Source organism: Pelodiscus sinensis, chromosome 2 (genome assembly GCF_049634645.1).
Source record: "Pelodiscus sinensis isolate JC-2024 chromosome 2, ASM4963464v1, whole genome shotgun sequence".
Lineage (NCBI taxonomy): Eukaryota > Metazoa > Chordata > Testudines > Trionychidae > Pelodiscus > Pelodiscus sinensis.
This window is the reverse complement of record NC_134712.1, coordinates 74,408,695-74,431,471: the sequence shown is the minus strand read 5'-3', so window position 1 is coordinate 74,431,471 and position 22,777 is coordinate 74,408,695. Positions and strand designations below refer to the sequence as shown.

The window sequence follows — 22,777 nt, the reverse complement described above, 5'->3', positions numbered from 1 at the left end:
GGATTAGCATTTTCTTGCACTTATTTGCATAATCTCTTTTGGTTCATTTTTGCGCAAGGTGTTTTTGCAGAAAAACAAGCAGTGTGGCCGTGGCCATTTTGCGCAAAATGCCCTTTTTGCGCAAGATCCTTATGCCTCGTCATAGTATAGCCATAGCCTTAGTGTAATAGGCTTAATTGGCCTGTTTAGTTTATTTTGACTTAATATCTTACTTTGAGCTGGCTGTTTTCACTTGCAATCACTTAAATTCTACTTTGTATATTTAATAAAACACTTTTGTTTATTATTAAGTCCAGTGTAAATAATTGTTACCAGATAGGAGCAACCACTGTGCATACCTCTTTTTCATTGATAAAGAGAGCAAACTTTGTGCTGTCTATGACCTATAGCTCAGCCCTCCCAGGACTGAGCTGGTTCAACATCTGGATTGCTCTGTTACCTCAACTCTGTGCCTTTGGTGGGTGGGGGGAAAGGGAGAAGAAACCAGAGCTACTGCCAAGCAGGACAGGGCAGTGGTGCATCCCAAAGGGCAGGCAGGTGGGCTCAGTGGCATGACCAGTATACCTGGTGACAAACCCAAGGGGACTACAGGTGAACCAACCTGTTAAAGGTGAAGGGGGAAGCTGATACACTACATATAACTTTTTTACACTTATCTTCTTCCTGTACTTCAGTTCAACTCTTTTCTGAAACACAGGCCAGAGTTATGTGCCTTTTCAAAACTTAAAGCATTACATAGAATACGGGCCAAAAGAGCTTATGTGTATGTCAGGGATCAGGGCCTGCAGCAGAGTGAGTCTCCTGGCAACCCAACAAGCCAAACAAGCTACTGATTGGTCATGAAGGCCACTATCTCTCTGCTCAGTGTGCACCATGCCTGCAGCTGTGTTTGCCCTTGTCCCAGTTCCTGCTCCAGGTTGGTTCTAGTCCATGCTCCTGCTCTGCTCCAGCCCTGCTTCCCCTGTGGATCCTGTCTCCCTGTACTGATCCTCTGTTCTATCTTTGGAGTATGACTCCAGTTGACCATCTGTCTCCTGCATTTGGCTACTGTCTCTCTGGCACTGACCTTGGCTCATTCTTGGATCTTGCTGTGGCTGATAGGATGGCTCTTGCTTTAACTGATAAGCCAAGATAAGCCAATTTTTAACAATGCAATCCTGGGATGCATAAACAGGGGAATCTTGAGCAGGAATAGAAAAGGTTATTTTACCTCTATATAAGGCATTTTTGTGTCTGCCGATGGAATGTTGTGTCCAGTTCTGGGACCCATGACTCAAGAAGCCTGTTGATAAATTGGAGAGGGTTCAGCTAAGAGCCAGAAGAATTATAAAGTATTAGATATAATGATAGGTTCAAAGTGCTTACACTACTTAGGTTAACAATGAGACAGTTCAGGAGTGACTTAATTACAGTCTGCAATCATGGACACAATAGATATGTAATATAATGGGCCCTTAACATTTTCCAGTGGCTGGAAGGTGAAGCTAAACACATCCAGATTGGAGATAGAGTGTAATTGTTCAATGGTAAGAGAAATGAATCACTGGAACAGTTTACCTAAGGATTTACTCAGTGGATTTCCATCGCTGGCAATTTTAAAATCAAAGTTAAATGTTTTTCTAAAATATGTTCTAGGAATAATTTGTGAATGTTTATGGCCTGTGTTCTACAGAAAGTCAGACTACATAGTCAGAATGTTGCCTCCTTGTTTTGGAATCTATAGTGAAACCTTAAACATGTGCATAAACCCCTGGTATATAGATATTAAGGTTACATCTACACAGCAGTTATTCTGAAATAGCATAGTTCGCGTCTACACAGCAAGCCATTATTTCAACATAATGACTTCTTACTTCAAACTCCTGTAATCCTCATTTTATGAGGAGTAAGGGAAGTCGAAGGAAGAATGCTCTTTCTTGGACTTCCTGCTGTGTAGACAGTACTAAAAGCCGAAATAAGCTATTTCAACTTAAGCTACACAATTGACATAGCTCAAATTGCATAGCTTATTTCAGCTTTAGCCCTGCTGTGTAGTCATGCCCTAATAGTTCTGTCAGCTTCAAAGAAAGTACCATACAGTCTCCAAGTTTAAAAATTGTATTCAGAAAACACTTTAAATAGTATAAAGCATGAGACTACTATGAATAACTTGAAAACAAAGCTGTTAGGCAGTAAATCTACTGGTGTTCTTTATATAGACTTCCCCACTTTGTTGCTGTTACATATACTCCAATATAAAGTTCCAACATCACAATTAAATGCAAACTTAGCACAAACATATAAACACATTTCCCTCTCATTTTTGTTCAGACATGATTTCTCAGTTTTTATAGCGTGATCACAATAGATATTATGTGTCACTGGACTCTTCAGAGTATGAGAAGAATAGCAGCATTTCAGTCCTTTCAAACACTTCTGTACCCTGTTTGCCAACTAATTGTCTGGGGATCTCCACAGCTAACAGCATTCCAACCCTAGTGTTAATAGCTATCTGGTTCTTAGATGCTGATGAAACAGAAATCTGTAGACTGTATCCAAAGCAGCACAGGTTTTTGGACCTAGCCCATGTCTGCAGAGACATCTCTTGGTCCCATGCAGATCAGCTGCCAAGTCCAGCAGGGTGTCTTTAACTCCCATTTTTATAACCTTTACATGCCTATGCTCCAATTGGTCTGCACTCAGCATATGTCAAGAGACACTGAGGTGTCAAACAGCCCCAAGGAAGGAAAGAGAAGCAGTAGGGAAGATCCATCAATTTCTAAAGTCAAATGCTGCAGTATAGAGCATGCGGGTTAAATTTGGAAGAGGAGAGTGGATATGTATTGCAAGCACTTTGAATTGTTGCACATATCACATTTACACTCTACATAGATATGAAATCTGCAAGTATGATTCAGACAATAATGCTCTGATTACTTAGCAGCTGCATTTGAACAATGTGCTCTTCTGCTGTATTCTATCCTGCCACCTTATATTTAATAGACAACCATTATTAAAATAAAAATAAAAATTATGGACTTGATTTGCTTGCAGTTGCAACACGTAAGTCTGGAGCTGTGCTTATGATTTTTGCAGAGTTACTCTGGATTTACATCAGTGTAAATGGGATGAGTTCCACTTTCAAAACCACAGCAGCAATTCTTAGAACGCTGGGTATCTGGAGGACTATTGCTGATACTGGGCTCTGTCACTTTGCCAAGCTAGTAAATACTGAATGCACACTAATCTGTTTTGTTTGCCTTCTAAATAATATATTTATTCATTTTTCTTCCTCTCTTTCCCAAAATACATCTAATGACATCCTGGGCTATTAATCTGCCTGTCATAAACCTATCACAATGCATTCATCTGAAATTGTTTCTGTGTTCTACTTCAGATATATATGACCAGAGTGATTTTTTTGTATTAGCAGATGAGTTTCCCCTGATTGCTTGCCATAATAGTAAATATACAGAGATGCACAAATCAAAGATATATTTAAAATCCTGATTTCCACTTTTGCCCCATTAGTAGGCTACATGCATTTCAAGCCCATTCAAAGTCCGGTAGGATTGTGAAATTTAGCTGCAATTTAGTAGAGAACCAACTGGATCATTTAAGAAGCATGGTAAAAAATGTTGCTTTCAAAAGGATGTTGGCATCTCCTTCCACGATCAAGTGCAACTTCTCTAATTTTACCTTTTTTGGGTGGGTGGGTCAGTCATCAAAAGTTAGTTCCATAGCTCATATTGCCAACTCTTAGCCTTGGAAACCATTCCATTGGGCACCTGAAGACACAATGTATACAGTAGTAGCATGCTAGCACCTCAGATAATGTTCATGGTTGACAAGTATCAATGGCTAGTCCTACTGCAGATTGTCTAGGAAGCAGTCTCCATCTGGCAGGTAATGACTATTTTATTGTGTCTGGAGGCCATCCATGGAGATTTTTCATTGAGAAACCAAATGCCATTAAATATATGTGAAACAAAACTGGTCATGTGACTCATGTCATAGAAGATCTTCCACGGAGTCATCCATATCAGATTGCTTCTGCCAAATTAATTGACTATTGTCAAAATCAGTTAGCTTTTGCCATAGCCCTTCAGTCATGGGAATATTTGCTATATAGTGCCTCCTATTCTGCAGTGCTAGCCCCATTTTGAATAAGCATTCTTCATCTTAAGTGTTTATGCTAATCTTCACATAATATATAATCACTCTAGACTTGCAATTATCGAACTACAAAATGTTGCTTTACAGCAGACTGTACACAGATAATGTAAAAAGGATTAATCTCTCTAGTATTGTTCATTTGTTGCTATGGAAATACTTTTCCTCCTTGGACGATTAGTAAACATTGTATTTGGGATGCAGCCAATGAGAGAGGCAACCTTGGCAAGAGCTGCAATAAAATGTAGAGGTATATTACTGCAGACATATAGCTTCATGTGCAAACACATACAACAATACTGTTTTCCCATCAGCTTCAGAGGTAAAAAGAAGTCATTTAATCCACACAGAGATCAGTAGAGCACATAGAGATCAGTAATTGTATGAATGTACAGCGGTAAGTGTGTATGTATGTATGTATACGTAATCCCAGAGTGAGTGCATGTTACAGGATTTCTCACACATATATGCACACATAGTTGCTTTTCAGACAATGTTAATTCTTACAGCTCCTGTCTACAGAGATGTGGCTCTTCAGTTCAGACTGTAGAAGCTAATACTTCTAGCTCTGGAACTAGCTTCTAGCTCTTCTAGCTTATACTCTTAGCTCAGTTTCTCAGTCAAGATGGCAGATGTGTACATATATACAACATATATTTGGAAAGAAACTAAACTTTGCTCTGTTGCCTACCATATAACCAAGAATAGAAATTGTCACTATAGATATGTATATATCTTGTTAGAGTTAATGTCCATTTTCTGTTTTCCCACTCTAAACAGTAGACCATCAATATTCATCATTACTAAATAATGATCTTTTACCTCATACATAGTTATTTGGTTAGGAAAAAATAGCAGATGAAAGCTGAAACTTCTTAAATAATTCTTGAAACATTTACATGGTGTGCATATTTCACCTTTCTAATCTCTGAATTTTCTGTGATTAATGAGCTCAGCTGTCAAACTGGGAAATGCTAATATTAGTGAGCTATGTAAATGTTTTGATTTTAAGTCTAGATAAGTAATTTAGATACAAAGATCCAAACTTTATTTCTCTTACTTTCAGTTTACTTCAGTGAGATTTTTTTGCTTCTATGTCAATCTTGTACATGACCAATAAGTTGCAATAAGAGGAGCATTGCTGGTCGATCCAGAGAAGTGATTATTCCTCTTTACTCGGCTCTGGTGAGGCCACATCTGGAGTACTGTGTCCAGTTCTGGGCCCCCAATTACAGGAAGGATGTGGATGCACTGGAGTGGGTCCAGCAGAGGGCAACCAAAATGATTAGGGCGCTGGAGCATATGACCTACGAGGAGAGACTGAGGGAGTTGGGTCTATTTAGTCTGTAAAAGAGAAAAGTGAGGGGGGGATTTGATAGCAGCCTTCACCTTCCTGAAGGGAGGTTCCAAAGATGCTGGAGAAAGGCTGTTCACAGTAGTGATGGATGGCAGAACAAGGAACAATGGTCTCAAGTTGCGGTGGGAGAGGTCCAGGTTGGATATTAGGAAAAACTATTTCATTAGGAGGGTGGTGAAGCACCGTAATAGGTTATCTAGGGAAGTAGTGGAGTCTCCATCCCTAAAGGTGTTTAAGTCTCAGCTTGACAAAGCCCTGGCTGGGTTGATTTAATTGGGATTGGTCCTGCCTAGAGCAGGGGGCTGGACTTGATGGACTTCTAAGTTCTCTTCCAGCTCTATGATTCTATGATTTTAAATATAGAGCCAAATTCTTTGCTGATATAACTCCATTGACTTATATACAGAATTCTGCCCTTCAGCCTAATCTTGTTATCTTCATGGACCAATGATATAGAATACACAACTTTGTTATTCATATTTTATGTATTTCCAGTAGTTCTCAAGATAGCACACAGAAACAGTGTGGTGCTTATATTGTGTACCACTGACATCAGTGGTTCCATGCAAACACTCCAGTCTACTTGTTTGCTATAATTTGCAGTATCAGAGCCCCCGTGTGTCTGTATGTGGAGTGGGAGAAGAATTGAGCTCTAGTAGATATACAGAAGAGTATTCTAAATAATTTTGTTACATATTATTTAAGGCACATGCTTTTAAGTGTGTTATGTTATAAAATGTTTAGTGCTACATTGACTTGGAGGAACTCGATAAAATCACTTAATGGTCTACATCACAGCTTCATATGATTCAGTTCATTACAATTAATGAAGGGTAGTAGATCTGGAAAAGATTTCATATTGGATATGGTCACGGTCATTTGTTCTGTTCACTAAATCATTATGTTATCTCACTGGCACAGATCTTTCAATTTTAACATATTAATTCAGAACCAGATCTTTGAGCATTGGTTTTGATAACCTTTGTTAGATACAATATCCAAAATAGCTCACTTTATTGAAAAACTATAATTTAAGAAGGCATACATTTTTTGTATTTCAGTTTCCAAAGTACGTAATATAAAAATGTTACATAATGCAGAAACAGCTTTGAGGAATGCATTTTGCCATTCCCAGTGTATAATGATGTTAACTGATTTTGAGATTGCAATAGATCTGTAATCATGGCTTTTATAGAGAAAAAGAAATGTTTTAAAGATTAGTTTGTATTAATGAAAATAGGAACAAATCTTCATGGTCCAACTATTATAAAGAAATATCTTCTTACAAGATCCAGTTAAGAATGTTCACCTTGTTTTATCATAATAGACATTAATGAGAGACAAACGAGGCAAATTCCCAAAGGCACCCTGAAAAACATTTCATCTGGCTACATCATTATGGAAATGTTGACCATTGGCTCTTAATTAGGTAGTCACAGTTGCATGATGGAAGTTCATGAGTTTGGCTAGATACCCATTCATAGCACCACTTTGCATAAATTGCTTTGTATAGGGAGTTATATTGCATTAAAATAAACAGGAAAAAACAGAACCTTGTTAAATACTGAAGATAACTTGGCACTTACGTTGCATATTTAACATGCAAAAAAACTTTCTCAGGGCTACAGCCATTGTAGCTGGAGGCAGTAATAGCAGCTGTCACTATGTTTAGCTGAATTAAAACCTTTTTCTACCGTCTGGGAAAATTCACTGCTGGTCCTACCAGTTAAAATATTGAAAATATGTATGGTTGATGAGCTAATGATAGTTTTGACCAGCCTAAGGCTATAAAGCAAAAAAAAATTGAAGGTCCAGAGACCTTATCCTACAGTGCACTTTTTGGCTCTGATAACAAGGGAAAATAATGTATCCAATGATGATAAAGGGCAAATATGATAAAAGCATATCACATTTCATTAAAAATGGAGGAGTTCTCCAATATCACCTTGTTATATTTACCTTTTTAAAGATATCACTGTTCAGTGAAGCATGAAAACCCAGATAACTTCTGAAACGATATCAGTGGAGAATAAACAAGGGTAAACCAATTTTTGGCAAAGAAGCCCTCTCGGCTCTAGAAATAAACACACAGTATGATACATTCTGAATGTGTAAAGGCTGGGAAAATTGTCCGCATCAAGAATAACTGATCCTTGACCTCAGCCCAGGACTAGCTGTGAAACTTCACTGAGTATTAGTAAACATAATTGAGTGAATAAATCATACATTGAATTAATCAAAAGATTATAATTAATCATCAGTATATCTACCTATGAGGAAAAGAAGCTAAATGTTAATTAGTTTAGAAAAGTAACAAGTAAGTTTAATAATTTTATTTATCTTTTTCTTAGCTGATGGGCTATATAACACAGGAGAGTATCAGCTATGAATTCAGCAATTTTATTTCTGCCTTATATCCAGGAAACACACAGTAGGGGAGCTCTTACACAGTCTCTTCAAAGTGCAACATCCCTGTAAAGAACATAAAGAAGAGATGAACCCTGGAGCAGAAAGGGGAACAAACTCTTCCTATTATTCAATCACTAATCCTCATTTTTTAAAGATACTGCATACTCTACAGTTTTGAGCACACAATAATCACTTAACTTCAGAGCTAGTTGAAATGTTCTGAGCTTCAAGTGTGTGATGCAATTTTTGACAAAATTAAACTTTTTTATTCAGAAGGAGTAAAAAGGTGAGTAAAATTGCAAATGAAAATTGTAAAAGCTTTTATCTCTACTGCAGCAATGTCCCCCAGTTTTGGGGATCACAATATTTTGTCACCTTATAGACTAACTGAAGTGAAGGAGCATAAGCTTTCGTGGGCAAAGACCCACTTCGTCAGATGCATGACTAACACGGCTACCTTCTAATATTTTGTCAGCATTTCAGTATTTTTGACATTTTGAAAAAAAATGTATTACAGTGTGAATCCATCAAAATCTCTGGGTTTTTTTTTTTTTTTTTTTTTTTTTTTTGCAGCTATTTTTAACCCAGTTTACTCTGTTCATTTCTAAGCTACCTTGTTGCTGTTAAAAAAATTGGGGGAAGTGAAAAGCAGCTATCAGCATGAGGGAGAAAAGAAAAGGAAATGGGACCATTTCTTCCATCCTCTTTCATTAAAAAAATAAGATTGGCAGAAACTCTGAAGGAAGGAAAATTACTTAACCAGGAGAGAATTTCATAACCTCCAATTTAAACAGTGAAAAGGATTACTTCTTATTCTGAAAAGCTGGGTATGGGAGAAGGAACTTTTAACAGTACTGTGGATTACTTAAGTCATTTCTTCATAACCATAGATATGTTCTATAGTTTATATAGTCTTTATTCACAAGCAGGTTGATATAATTCTACAGAATCACAAGACCATTGTCCTTTATAAAAAAGAAAAAAATGGTAGCAATTTAGTTGAAGCATTGAACATGAAGGAAATATAAAAATATTATTTCAGTGAGCCAAAAAGCTTATACCTTCACTTTTACAATAAGAGTAGAAAACTAGTAGTGCCATGTAAGGTTACATCTATACTACAGCGGGATACTATTCTGCGTCTTTTGAGCACGCGCATTATTTTAAAATATAACAGGCTTGATATTCCAACTTCCCTGTAAAACCTCAATCCATGAGGAGTAAGGGACCTTTCAGAATAGTGATGTATTTTGAAATAAATGCTATGTAAACAGCACCACATTTCAAAATAAGCTAGGGTTGACTTATAGGCGTCTGAGCCGGCGGGGGAGGGGAGGGGAGGCTCGGGCCAGCCCTCACTCCGAGCCCCGACCCAGGGCCCTAAGGTCTGGGGGATTCTGCCCCCAGCCCTGGTTGGTGGGGGAGAGAGTCCCCTAAACACACCAACCCCTCGGATTCCAGCACCCTGTCCTGGGTCGCTTCCTACCTCCCTCGTCACGTCGCCGTGACGGTTTGGTCTAGAGAGTCTCCGCAGCCAGGGCCCGAGGTGCCTCCGTCTGTCCACCCTCTGTCTAGTGGCTCCTCTCCCCCTGTTCCGGCGGCGGCGCTCCCTTTGAGCATCCCACTGCGATGACGTCTCCAGCAGCAGGGCAGGGCTGCTTCCTCGGCCGGGTGGTGCTGTCCCGCCGGGTGCCTGTGCTGTCCGGAGCTGCAGGGCCACGTCGGAGCCTTGTCCTTCCTGCCCAGCCAGGGCTGCAGCAGCATGGCTGTGCGCCGCTTGTTTGGGCTTGCGCTCGGACCTGCCCGCGGCAGAACAAGCCGCGCAGGGCAGAAGCTGGCGCAGAGCCGCCGCTTCTCCCCAGCATGCCAGGGATGGTGCTCGGTCCGTGCGGGGCTCGGGCGCTGCCCCGTCACAAGCTCAAATTGCATAGCTTATATCGAGCTCTGGGTGCCATTGAAGATACACCCTAAGGGTATGTTTACACTGATACTTATTTCAAAATAAATTATTCTGGAATAGTTATTCCAAAATAGCTTATGTCGAAATAGCATGTCTATTGCAGGGAAGCCTCAAAATTAGTCCAAGGCAGGCTTCCCCAATGTAGACATGCTATCTCCATTTAGAACCCCAGGAGGCACTGGGGAGGAATAACTTAGAATGGCCCTGGTGAGGAACAATTTCAAAATAGCAGTAGGGGAGCATCTACACACGCCTTATTTCAAAATAGCTATTTTGGCATAGGCGTTATTCCTCATAGAATGAGGTTTATAGATTTCAGAATAAGTCGTCTGCTATTTCAAAATTATTTCAAAATAACGAAATGGTTGTGTAGGTGCTCGCATTGTTATTTTGAAATAATGCTAGTTGTCTTGAAATAATGGTGCAGTGTAGCTGCACTCTGAGACTATGTCTACACTGCACTCTAAACTCGAAATAAAATATGCAATTTGGGCTACACAAATTACGAGGTTTATTTTGAGTTGATTTTGAAATAGGCTATTTCAAAATTCAGTGCTGTCTACACAACACCAAATTTTGAAATAAAGTGCTATTTTGAGACATCCCTTACCCCTCGGTAAATGAGGGTTACTGGGATGCCAAAATAACATGCCCATTATTTCAAAAAATATTTCAAAATAACGGGTGGCTTGTAAAGACGCAGGGTAACTATTCCGGGATACCTCTGGTATCCTAAAATAACTTTAATGTGTAGACATACCCTAAGAGTGAATTTTTCTAATGTGAGACCAGGAACACACCTTCAACCTTAGAATGAACAGAAAAAGCCACTAAGTCCTATAGGGAAAAAATAGAAACTAGAAATTGAAATATGCATTTTCACTAATGCTGGATATCAATTTTCACACACAACTATTCCCACACAACTATTCCCACACAACTAAGTTGAAATATTTAGATTTGCCATTTTGATTTAAAACAACTGTTTCAATTTTTACTTCAATTGTATTTAAAAAATATAAAAAGTTAAAAAAAAACCTCACAAACAAAATCAAATAATGAACATTTTTATTTTCAGCCACCTAATTGAAAAATTGGTTTTTTTTCAGCCACTTAACTGAAAAATTGGTTATTCATACAGCTCTGATTTCCATCCCGGACTCAGAAGTGATCAAAGCTTCTACCTCTATTCCTGGAGACTGGACATAAGAGGGCTATCCACACTCCTTGCACATTCACCCTACCCAAAAGCATTCCTTGGAGGTTTTAAACCTCTGCAGAAAGAGTTTTAATGAGAAAGATTTGCTTAAATTCATCATGTTGGGAATCCGCCCCCCGGATGAACAACAAGAAGAAGCTGATGCCAGAGCAGAGTTCACATCTCTACAACTGAAATGGCTTTAGCAGCAAGCCTTTTCTTTTCCCTGAAACAGTTATGGGACTCCTTCAGTGGAGGGGGCATAAATAAAAGCTCAACAAATATTTTTGAAGGGTCCTAAGAACAAGAGTTGATTAGTAAAATTCTCCAATGACTTCATTGCCCTTAAGCATAGCTGTGCATAGCCTTTCTGCTTATAATAATGTCCCATCCCCACTGTTCAACTAGGTTTCCCTATTTTATATATATTTAAACATTTGTTTTTATTAACTGTTGTTTACATGTATAGTTATCTTTAGTGTATCTAAAGACAGAATATTAAAGTAAATTTAACTTTGATCATTAAAAACAATCCAAAAAGCTAATACTTTCTTTGACATAGGGTTACAGAAGAAGAGCGAGAAGACCCATGGAATGAGGCAACTGGGCTGCCAACTGGTTCTGCTGCAGGTCTGGAGGCTCAGCTATTCCTTTCTGTAAGCCATATGGCTCGAATCTTGAGAAAGAGCTTTGTACTCCATCTTTTGATAAAAAGCGCTGCTATCGAGAGTTTCATTTGCATAGGGTATCTACCCACACTTTCTTTAGTTAGAGTTGGGGAGTCACACATAACAATACATGAATTAGGATGGGGTGGGGTAGATGGCTTTCAAACAGGCTCAGAGAGAGGAAAAGAGTTCCTACCGTGTGGTAACAAAGCTTGTTTGCCAGCACTTGGGAATGCTCAAGAGTACTATGTTTTTACTCTTGGTTACCGTATTATGAGGACGTTGATGTGAGAAAATGATGTAGTAGGCAGCAGCAGAGCTGAGTGGCATCTTGGTTTGCACCTAATAAAGTTAAATCACTGTGCTGGGTAGGAGGCAGTGACCACAGGGCATCAAAGCAAGCATCTTCATTGGGATTGGGGATAGCTTTGCAAAGACTCCTGCTATTCAGTGGTCTAAACTGTGAGTGGGGTTTGGTAGCTGAATGAAGCCAAGGGACTGTTGTTACATGTGAAATTCAAAGATTCAATTACATTGTTAAGGTGAATAATATTTAATCCTATTCTAAGTGTAAATCTCAGCACAATCTTAACAATGGAAGCCTAAGTGATATCTCTATTTCTTCAGTTTGAAGAGTTACTGGTATCAGCAGAGCCAACAAAAAACTGACAAAGTAATTTAGTTGCAGAATCCAGCACCATTTCCCAAATTGCCAGTTTTTTGGTAAGCCATTTTGGCCAAATCTCAAGGTCTGGATATATGACAAAGTTAGATTTGCTCTCCTGCCCTATCATATTGAAGAACAGTCACTTCCCACTACAGGTCAGGCCCTACTCACTTTCTGACATAGAACAAACTGTGTTAGTAATTCTTGCTTTTTTTCAGGAAACACTTTTACAGTAGCTGAAAGGATAAGGAGCTCTCCTGTCTGGGCCTGAGATGTGCTGCTTTTGAATGAGGAGGGTGTGGCCAGACAGACTAACCCCATATCATCCATCTTATTTGCCTCTCTGAAGCACAGGGCAGAGAAGGAGCAATAAAATCAGCATAGTCTATGCTGGCTCATCTGATCCTGAGAAGCTGAAACATAGATATGAGGAGAGATCAGGATATGTGAGACTGCCACCGGCTGGCACCTATGTTGATTCGAACACACACACAGTCCCTGAGAGGAATTTCCCACTGAGAAAACAATGTCCAGTACTTCAAAATTTAATCATCTCAATTCTCTCTTACAAGTGTAAATTAAGTTCACAACTTCCTTGTAAGAACTGGTCTCACAGCAGACAGACCAGAATCAATTGGCATTACAGATAAGAAAGAGAAATACGTGACCCCATGGGTATATAAGATGGGCCCAGCACACACTCACTTTGAGTGTCATTCTACCCTCTACCTGCTGGTCGGGTTAGGTGATTGACCTCCCGAGGTTCTATGGGGACGCCCACCTCGTATTTTCGTCTTTCCTAGGAATTGAGGGACCGGCCCTGGTCTGACATGCTGGAGTCGAGAGGCACAGAAGGGGGTAAAAATGGTACCTGGATGTGGTCCTCTGTCTTAAGTGTACACATAGAAAGAGTAAGCTGTTACTTGGTACCATTATTTCTATTTTTCTATCTTTATCTTCTTTGTAACCATTTTTAAGACCTATATTTTGCTAATAGTTAAGAAATAGAGCAATAGCCATTGCAACCATATGATTTATAAGCTTCCTCAATAAACCTGTAACTGTTTAAGCTTTAACCTGACTCCTTCAGTTGCTGTAACAGAACCAAGCACAATTTAAAAGAACTTCAGCCGGTCTAAAGGGACAGTTATAGGAAGAGCTTGGGCGTTTGGATCTGTGTCACTCCCAGGTGACAGGATCCACTGGGGCATCTTTCAGTCTTTCTCCAAGGCTGCCCGCTGCGAAGGAATTATGAAATTCTAGCAGCTGAAATCTAAGATGTAATAAGCTCTTCCTATATAACGGGGCGTCTGTTGGCCTGCTGGCCACCCTCTGCGATGGGACCCCGGTCCTACCAGTAAAGGCACGGACGTTAAACCTTTTCTCGGAAACATACACACACACACTGCCCTGACCGTTGGCTGACAGAGGGACTGATTCAGAAAGAGTCCATAAAATCTGCATCCTAAGACCACTGAAGAACAGCCCTTTTTAAAATAAAAGACTTTAAAAATACAGTTTATACCAGGTTGAAAGAAACTGTGAAAACCTTTATGACAGGCAATAAAAATGTCTCTTCCTTGCTTTGGTATTTAGTTTAATACCATTAATCACTATGAATTCTCTTGGCATTCAGTGGGTTGTAATATGTAATCCTTTAGGAGTTCTGTTGCAATTTAGCACTAATTAATTTCCACCTACAATAAAGTGTTACCAAAACTTGAACATTCAGGTACTTAAACCTTTATATCTGGCAAGTTGCCCTCCTCTGTAACAACTTTGATTATTATTGAGACTCCCTCCTGTTACACCTGGTAGTCGTAAGGTTATTCCATGAATTTGCAGCCAGTGACATGAAAACTTCTAACATTTTCCTTCCTGCTACTAAGACACAAAATAATTTAAATGCAGTATTTATCCCTGGAGTAATTTGCAGCAACTAATCCTCCCAAACAGGTCTAATACCATATCCTCTGGGACATCCTTTAATTTCTGTTTATACAAGAATGTACATCCTGACAAATACAACAATACTGCTCAGATTTAGCTATGCTTCAAAGTATCATTCCCATTTTCCAGCACTGGGACAGCTACATGACTGTTGTCAAACTATTGTTACCCTTTTTGGTGTGAGCAACTAGGCAAAGTTTGGAGGCCGGCAGTTGTTCCAGCCGGGGGTAGAAACTAACAATGTACTCTGATATTTTGTCTGATGCATGAAGAATATACAAACTCTTGCTTGTCCAAATATAGGAGCAACCAGAAACAAAAGGAGACTTTCTTTACAAACTCAAGCCTCTTTAGGTGGCACCAGACTCTGGAGGCCCCTCGTCATCTGTTCCTAGGATCATACACCATGTTTATCTAGGCTGGCCCTTAGAGCTTCTCTAACAGGACAGTTGCTGCATGGCAAATCAGGAGTAAATCTATAGTGCACTGGATGGGAACTACCACACACAAATTGGTCACATGGACCCAGCTTCAATGCACTGTGATGCATTTTGACATACAGTTTTGCGCTATGGAACTTTAAGTGTGAAGCAGCAGGGTTCACATAGCCAGAGTTAATGTGCAGCAGGGTAGAATGTACAGGAACTATACAAAAATGTTCAGACCCTCACTTGCTGCACACTAAATGACCATCTAGGCAAGTCCTCAATCACTCCCAATGTGTCTTGCCTCCCTTTAGTCTTGTATCTCTCTGGCATATACACAAGTTCCTGTAATCAAAACTGTAACACCTGCATTTGACATCCCTTGGGCCACATGATTCACTGTCCTTTCACCATTTCCATGTGCCTGAGTTTTGATTGCCACTGCTATACTTTCAGTCACTTGGTTAAAATGGCATCTTTAAATTTATTTTGAATGGAAAGTAATATCCATACCTGGCGTATATAAGATTTAGCCTGAGTCATGACAAAGTGAAACCTCATGCTTGGCAATTGTGAATCTACCACAGTTTATGCTAGCTCTTACACTACGACTAACAGCAGTGAAGCTATAGAAAATGATGTGGATATTGTACCCTACATTCTTCATAGTGATACTATTACAACATGATTTTAGCATTTATGATGCTTTATATGAAAGATAAGTCAGGTGCCACTGGAAAAGTTATGAATTGTTAAATGAGATTATCCTTTTCATATGAGTGTATCATTTTTGTATCTGAAGTTATCAATGTTGACTATACCTGTATTTCAAATATAGTTATACCTGGGTAATGCTCACTAGTTATGGTGCTTTCAGTCTAGATAGTGGTTGGAGAATGGAACTTTTAGGGCAATGCTCCATCAGGGAAAAAATAGGCTTTATGAGAAGCTTATCTCCCATATGGTGAGTCTTCCTGTAAATACTTCAAACACCCTGTGAGTGATGGCTATTATGATTCTACAAGGACATGTGACCAGTTCACATGATGCTGGACTCCATCTTGGGTTGTCAGTATTTTTCCACTGACTGATCTGGGAACCAAGCTTTGAAACAAAGGGTATATAAGGTAAGGAGTGACTTCATCTTGGGTTCCTTATAACCCACCCAAGAAGATTCCTCAAAACACCTAAGGTACAAACACTGAACTTGGGGAAGTCTAGACCCATGCTAAAGGGAATTCTAGCCTTTAAAAGAAATACCTGGGGATTCCAAAATGTAAACCAAGTGCAACTTTCCCCATAAGAATCAGCAGCCTGCTTGTATCCTCACTTAGGGTGAGAATCTGCTATTCACATCCAATCTATTTAGTATATTAAACTTAATTTGTGGCTTTTGTTTATTTGGAAGGTAATCTAATTTGATCTATTTGCTATCACTTATAATCACTTAAAATCTATCTTTTGTAGTTAATAACTTGTTTTTGCTTTACCTAACCCAATAAGTTGGAATGAAGTGAATGGGATCTTAGCTGAGGGTCAAAGTTTGATGCATATTCCTGTCCACATTGAGGGATGGGGTGAATTTTATGAATTTAGGCTGTACATGTGTAACACAACATAGAATGATTTGAGGGCCTATACTCCAAAGGGGGTGTATGCCTGAGGAATTACCCTAATGTAGCCTTCCTGTCCAGGGGTTAATTAGACAGCCTGCATGTGACTGCAGCTGAATGTGCATGCTGGTGAGAGTGAAAGCTGGAGGGATTTTTAGCTTGTCTAATTAGTACAATGTGAGAGGGAGCCCAGGCTGGTGAGTCAGGGGAGTCGCTGATAGTCAAGTTCCAGGTGGTACCCGGTGGAACCATCACAAATGGGTATATAATGTACTGTGAAAAGGGATACTTTGGTCCCAGTTCCTTTAACCATTTGAACATATGTTTAAGCATGTGACTTCTGCCTAAATTCAACTGCAAGCAAATATGTGATGTTGCAGGATCTGTACCTTAGGCTGTGTCCAGACTCCATGCCTCCGTCGACGGAGGCATGTAGATTAGCCAGATCGGAAGAGGGAAATGAAGCCGCGATTAAAATAATCGCGGCTTCATTTAAATTTAAATGGCTGCCCCGATCTGCCGATCAGCTGTTTGTCGGCAGATCGGGAGAGTCTGGACGCGATGCCCCGACAAAGAAGCCTTTCTTCATCGACACAGGTAAGCCTCGTGAAACCAGGTTTACCTGTGTCGATGAAGAAAGGCTTCTTTGTCGGGGCATCGTGTCCAGACTCTCCCGATCTGCCGACAAACAGCTGATCGGCAGATCGGGGCAGCCATTTAAATTTAAATGAAGCCGCGATTATTTTAATCGCGGCTTCATTTCCCTCTTCCGATCTGGCTAATCTACATGCCTCCGTCGACGGAGGCATGGAGTCTGGACACAGCCTATGTGTCTCAAGATTCCTGGATAAGATTCTATTATATTTCCTTATCTGAAGACATTGCTATCTTAAATGCTTAACTTAGAGATGGAATAGAACTTCAAAATTCATACCAGAATCTAAATGTCAAGCACCCCTTAACACTGAGGTTCTAAGCTGGGGTTTTGGTGGTGGTCTCTCTGTGTTTTTCGATAAAATGGGTAAGAAACCATTTACATTAATCGTTTCACATGAAATGGTATTTTATTTTTTCTACAGAATGGATTCAACTAGTTTTCACACGTATAGTAGAAATGTTGTGATTTCTTTCATAGAGCTTTGCTTTCTGCCAAGCAAATTCAAATATAGAAATCCTGTGCTTTTAAAATTGAGAATGGCATTTTGTATTTAGAAGGTCCTAGAAATGTTGTGTATGTGTTCCATTAAAAAAAAGTAAAGTATACAAACAAACAAAAATAGTGGCTACAAGCACATACTGTTTAAAACACACTAGAGATCAGTAAACATTATAATTAGAGTGGAAAGAGTACAACGAATGAACAAAATATATTATATTAGCAGTACTAAGGGTCACTTCCCAAAGTAAGTGAATATGCACAGTAATTTTCCAAGCTACCTCCCCATCACTTGGGTGGGAAGTTAACATCGTAGTAATAATTTCAATAAGATTTTAATGCAAGTCTTTAATGGAGACTCCATTATGATGCCATTTACGAAGTGAGATAATGATGGCAAAATGATTTCAGTATAACTCTAAGGGGACTCCATTATGAAGCCATTACAATATGAGGCTGTGATAGCAAAATACTTTCAATGCAAATCCATGGGGACATTATGCTGGCGCCATTGTGGTGTGGTTCTAAAGTGAAGTGACGGTGCCACAAGGATTCAGTACAAGTCTACAGAGAACAGGCCATGAACTAAAAGTGAAGCACAAGATCACAAAGCACTTTAAATACATATTTCCATGCTTAAATGTAGCTCTGGTATGTAAACACCATCTTCTTTTGCAGTATTGTAGCCCTGTTGGTTATGAGAGACATGGGGTGGGTGAGGTAATATTTATATTGTACCAACCTCTGTTAGTGAAAGAGACAAGGATTCAAGCTCCACGGTGTACTGGAAAAGATATTTAGTGTCATAGCTAAGTAGAAGAAGGAACAGGTGGTAAAGCATAAGGAATTAACCATGTTGCTAGAAACCAATCAGCAAATGTAGTTTTGTTGAAATAGTGAAGATATTGCCAAAATTTCATTTAGGAGAGAAAATTGCAAAAAGAGTTCTGAGTTCATTCAAATTTGGAATGAAAAGTTTCCATTTTTTTCATCATGAAATTAAATTTTTTCTATTTTATTTTGTTTTTGAACATATTATACAATATTAAAAAGTAAACAGAAAAATGAACCATTTTGATCAAGCTGGAGAAAACATTTCTGAATTTTCCTTTGAGGACAATTTCAAAAATGTAGGGTTTCATTCTGATTTGCAACCATTCAAAGTGAAGTAAACAATTAACATCACTGGGGGCACAGGATAAAGACAAGTTTGTGGAGAATCAAACACTTGTCACTTTCACCAACAGAAACTGATCCAAGATATGACCTCATACATCTTGCCACCTTCTTACGAAACAAACGTTGTTCCCTGTGTTCAGTCATATCTCTTTATTTTCATGGCTAACCCTCATTATTTTTGCTAGCTTTGCAGAGGCAACATAACAGACAGCTATGTTCTCCTTTGGATGCATTAACAAAATATTTGTTTACCATGTTCCTGACAAACTTAATGTAGGGAAAAACACTGCACATGTATCATCTTAGGCTAGATCCAAAGACAATAGTATCTCATAGGTGGAACTAGAACCATACTTTGACCTGAAAAATCTTTATTATAACTGATAATTCATTAAAAGGAAACAAAGTTGAATCATTAATACTCTTCAAAGCTCAAGGAAGGATTTTTATTAGAGTTGAATGAAACTTTTTTGGCATATAATAAGTTCACTCAAAATGAACTTTTAGGGAACCAAAAATTTGAAATTGGTTTGCATTCAATGAATAGTTTTGAATGAAAAAACTGATTTTGAGGGGGAAATGTTAAAGTTATTTTTTTCATAGTAAGATCTATTGAAACTGTGTTTTGAATCAATGTTTAACTTTAAAAGATTGTTTCAAAATCATGTTTGAAATGCTTATTTTGACTCAAATATCTTTTTGGTGTTGTTTTTTGCAAGAAATTGAAAAAAAATATTTTTAATTCAAACCACCTTTTGTTGTTGTTGTTGTTATGTATGTGGATTTTTAAACCAAAAGAAATATAGCCCTCTCTAGCTATCTTAAGCACTTCCCTAGCCTCTATAATTGTAATAGCTGGGCTCCTCACAATCTTTGAAGAATTTATACCCTGGGAAGAAGAACATGACTGTCATTTGTATTTTACAAATTGGAAACCAAGGCCCAGATAGACCAAAATCTTAATTACTTGTTTTTTGTTATAGAATAGGAATTGAATCTAGCTTTCCCACAGCTGAGGTTAGTTACAATACAGCTCATTGGGCCATCTTTTCTACTGGCTGGAATATAAACAGGGCCACTTTGATGCAGATTGAAACAAAGGTGTAGAAGAGATGGTCAAAAATTTCAGCTGAATCATCTTCCATCACAGAATGTAGTTTTGTTGAAATGGTGAAGGTATTGCCAAAATTTAATTTAGGAGAGAAAATTGCAAAAGAGTTCTGACAATGTCAGTGCATCTCATTTTGGCAAATTTGAAATGAAATGCTTCAAAAAATTTTTTGTTATTTTGAAATGATTTTTTCCATTTTGTATTTTGAATATATTATACAATATTGAGAAGTAAAAATAAAAATGAAACATTATTATAAATCTGGGGAAAAGTTACTGAATGTTCCTTTTTGGACAATTGCAAACTGCTTAGGTTTCATTCTGTTTTTGAAACAAAGCCAAATTTCAAAATGCCAAAATTCTTTGGATTTTCTATCTTCTTCAGAGGTCTAGTACTTAGAGAGTTTCATTTGTCGAGTGAGGCCTGTTCCAGTAAACTTTGTGTGTGCTCAATCACTTTAAACACATAGCGGGTACTCTCGAGTGTGTGCAAGAACACACAGTGTAGGTCACAAATTTAATAAATACATTTTGGGCAGAAGACAACTCTTTAGAAATCAGGGCCTTATTTGTGAACCTCTTTGCTATTATGTAAGTAGAAATGTGACAGTACAATTGGTTTGCAGGTGCAGATGCCTAAAATTCACAAAACACTTTTTGGTAGGTACATGTTCAGGTATGAGTTTGCCTTCCTGAATTTTGTTTGGAAGCCAATGAATTATGTGAGCTCATCACCACAGTGGCCATTATAAGTGAAAGATCTTGGGTAATTCTCTTTGACAATTTCTGATGAGTTATGATCAGCTCTAGTAGCAAAAATTGGAAAAGAAGAATATTTCTTGGTCGAAGAGAAATACGGCATGTATGTACTCATTACAGTCTCTTTGAGAACTGGAGACTATGTTTGTTATATCTACATTTCAGTTAGAAGTATGAGTGCAGCATGTGTAGATACACCTCAGCAAGCTAGCTGAGCTGTTGCTATAACAAAGCTAAAGTAACAATAGAAGTATGATGGAGTGGACTTGGCCCAGTGACCCCCCCCCCCCCCAGCTGGAGGCTTCAAGGCCCTGCCATGCTCTGCCCTAGAAAATAGAGATCCCCCAAGCGTCCTGGAATAGAGCTCTACCAGGGCCCAGGAGCCTAGTGTAAAAAGCTGCATGGCTAGCCTCAGATCAGTTCCTGGATCAAGTTTACAGGGTATTTGTCAACTTTTCCTTTCCTGGCAGACCCAGTAAAGAATCACTGTCTGAGTGGTTATTAGACCATCAGGACAAAGGCCTAGTTGCTAAAGTAATTGCACTTAAAACATGGTACATATGACACACTACTCAAAGTTTAAGATTTGGTGTACTCTGACAATGATAATAGAAGTATATATGACAGTTCTCCTTCTGCAGTAATGTTCAATGGTTGAGTTAAAGCCCTCCCACGCACCCCTGCACACATATGCACTGGGCTTGATTTTTACACTTGTGATTTTAGTTCTTTTAGGTCAGAGCTACTCAACACGCAGACTGTGTGCTGCATGCAGGCTGCGGCCTGTTTGTTAGCGACCTGCGGTGCAGTTTGGGTTTATGCAGGACTCAACATGTGACCCGTGGGTGGGAGCTGAAACAAAAAAGTAGCCAATATAATGGTCTTCTGTTGATATGCATTTTAGAAGTTAATTTCCTGGACTGTCATTGCTCATTAAAAGTGCTGTCATATGGGTGGAAATCGGGTAAATATTGCATTTTATTAATATCAGCAGAACTGACTTATATAGGGCCTGTGTGGTGTGTAGTCTTGTCTTAATCTTTGTATTCATGCCCGTCAGTGTGAAAGAAGCTATTTGCTTCTCAACACTTAAGTTGTGGCCCTTGGCATGTGCTGTGTGTATCATTGTGACTCCTGGGGCTTCCAAAGTTGACTAGCCCTCTTTTCTGTTGAATGTATCTACTCTTTGTGCATAGGGAAGCCCCAGTAACTTGTCCCAACAGCTCAGAGTTGTTTTGCATTGCTTGGAGAGGAGAAAGGGGTTGCAAAAGGTAGCCCAAGATGTTTGAATAGGCTTGACCAAGCTTAAGCTCAACTGAAAAAAGGAAACTATGAAGCATTGTGGTTCTATAAATGATCTTTCCAGCAGGACTTCATAACTTCTACTCTTTCTGTTGGAACAGGAGAATAGGTCAGAATTTGACTAATGATTCCTTGTAAACAGGAAGGAGAGTAGGCTCAAAATGTGGAATTATATCACATTTATGTTATGATTTCTAAACTCCTTAGAATTAAGGCAACCATAACAGACTTGCCTCTATTTTTATTTCAGTAAAGCCTTAAATTATTCAGGTCGAGAAAATGACATTAAAATAATGGTATTTTACCCTCCAGAATAATTTATGAGATGTTTTCATCCCAACTCTTATTTCATAAACTTTTGCTGTGCTTGTCTGGAGCTAATTTCTCAATTTGGATTTCTAAATCCCTTGAAAAACTCACAAGCTACTATTGCATGTTTTGTTTTATATGCTCTGTGTGATAGGCATGGTATCAAAACACTGGTTAAACGTCAGTCCTGCCATTCACAGTTCACTTCATCCACAATATCCTCATTACTCACATAATCAACAGAAAGTAGAGCAGACTGTACTGAAGTCATCTATTCCAGTGCTTCTACAAAAGCAATCTCTTCAGGCCACATAGTTTCTGATATTGTCCACAAGATAGCAATTTGTCAGCCCTTTGAAAACCAGTTTGTGACATGCTGTAGTTATTTGACATCATAATACAATAATAGAAATGTGTTAACAATAGCTGTTACAAAAGAAATTATCACTGGTAAAAAAGCTCTTGTCCACAATTAATCTTGATATTACATGTGGTAAAATTCTGACTGACAATATGATTGTGCACACACAGCTGGATAAGATGTATATTGCAGACTGTCTCAG

General features: G+C 38.8%; 1 long non-coding RNA gene across 1 annotated transcript in view; it reads right to left on the bottom strand.

Moving 5' to 3' along the window:
• Positions 1–22,564, bottom strand: part of LOC142826729 (uncharacterized) — a 63,416-nt gene extending 40,852 nt beyond the window's left edge. Inside the window, exons 1-2 of the long non-coding RNA XR_012900943.1 lie at positions 22,447–22,564; positions 1,211–1,282 (exon numbers count right to left, since the gene is read on the bottom strand). This is a non-coding gene — a long non-coding RNA (uncharacterized LOC142826729). The remainder of the gene's footprint in view (positions 1–1,210; positions 1,283–22,446) is intronic.
• Positions 22,565–22,777: the final 213 nt, after the last annotated feature.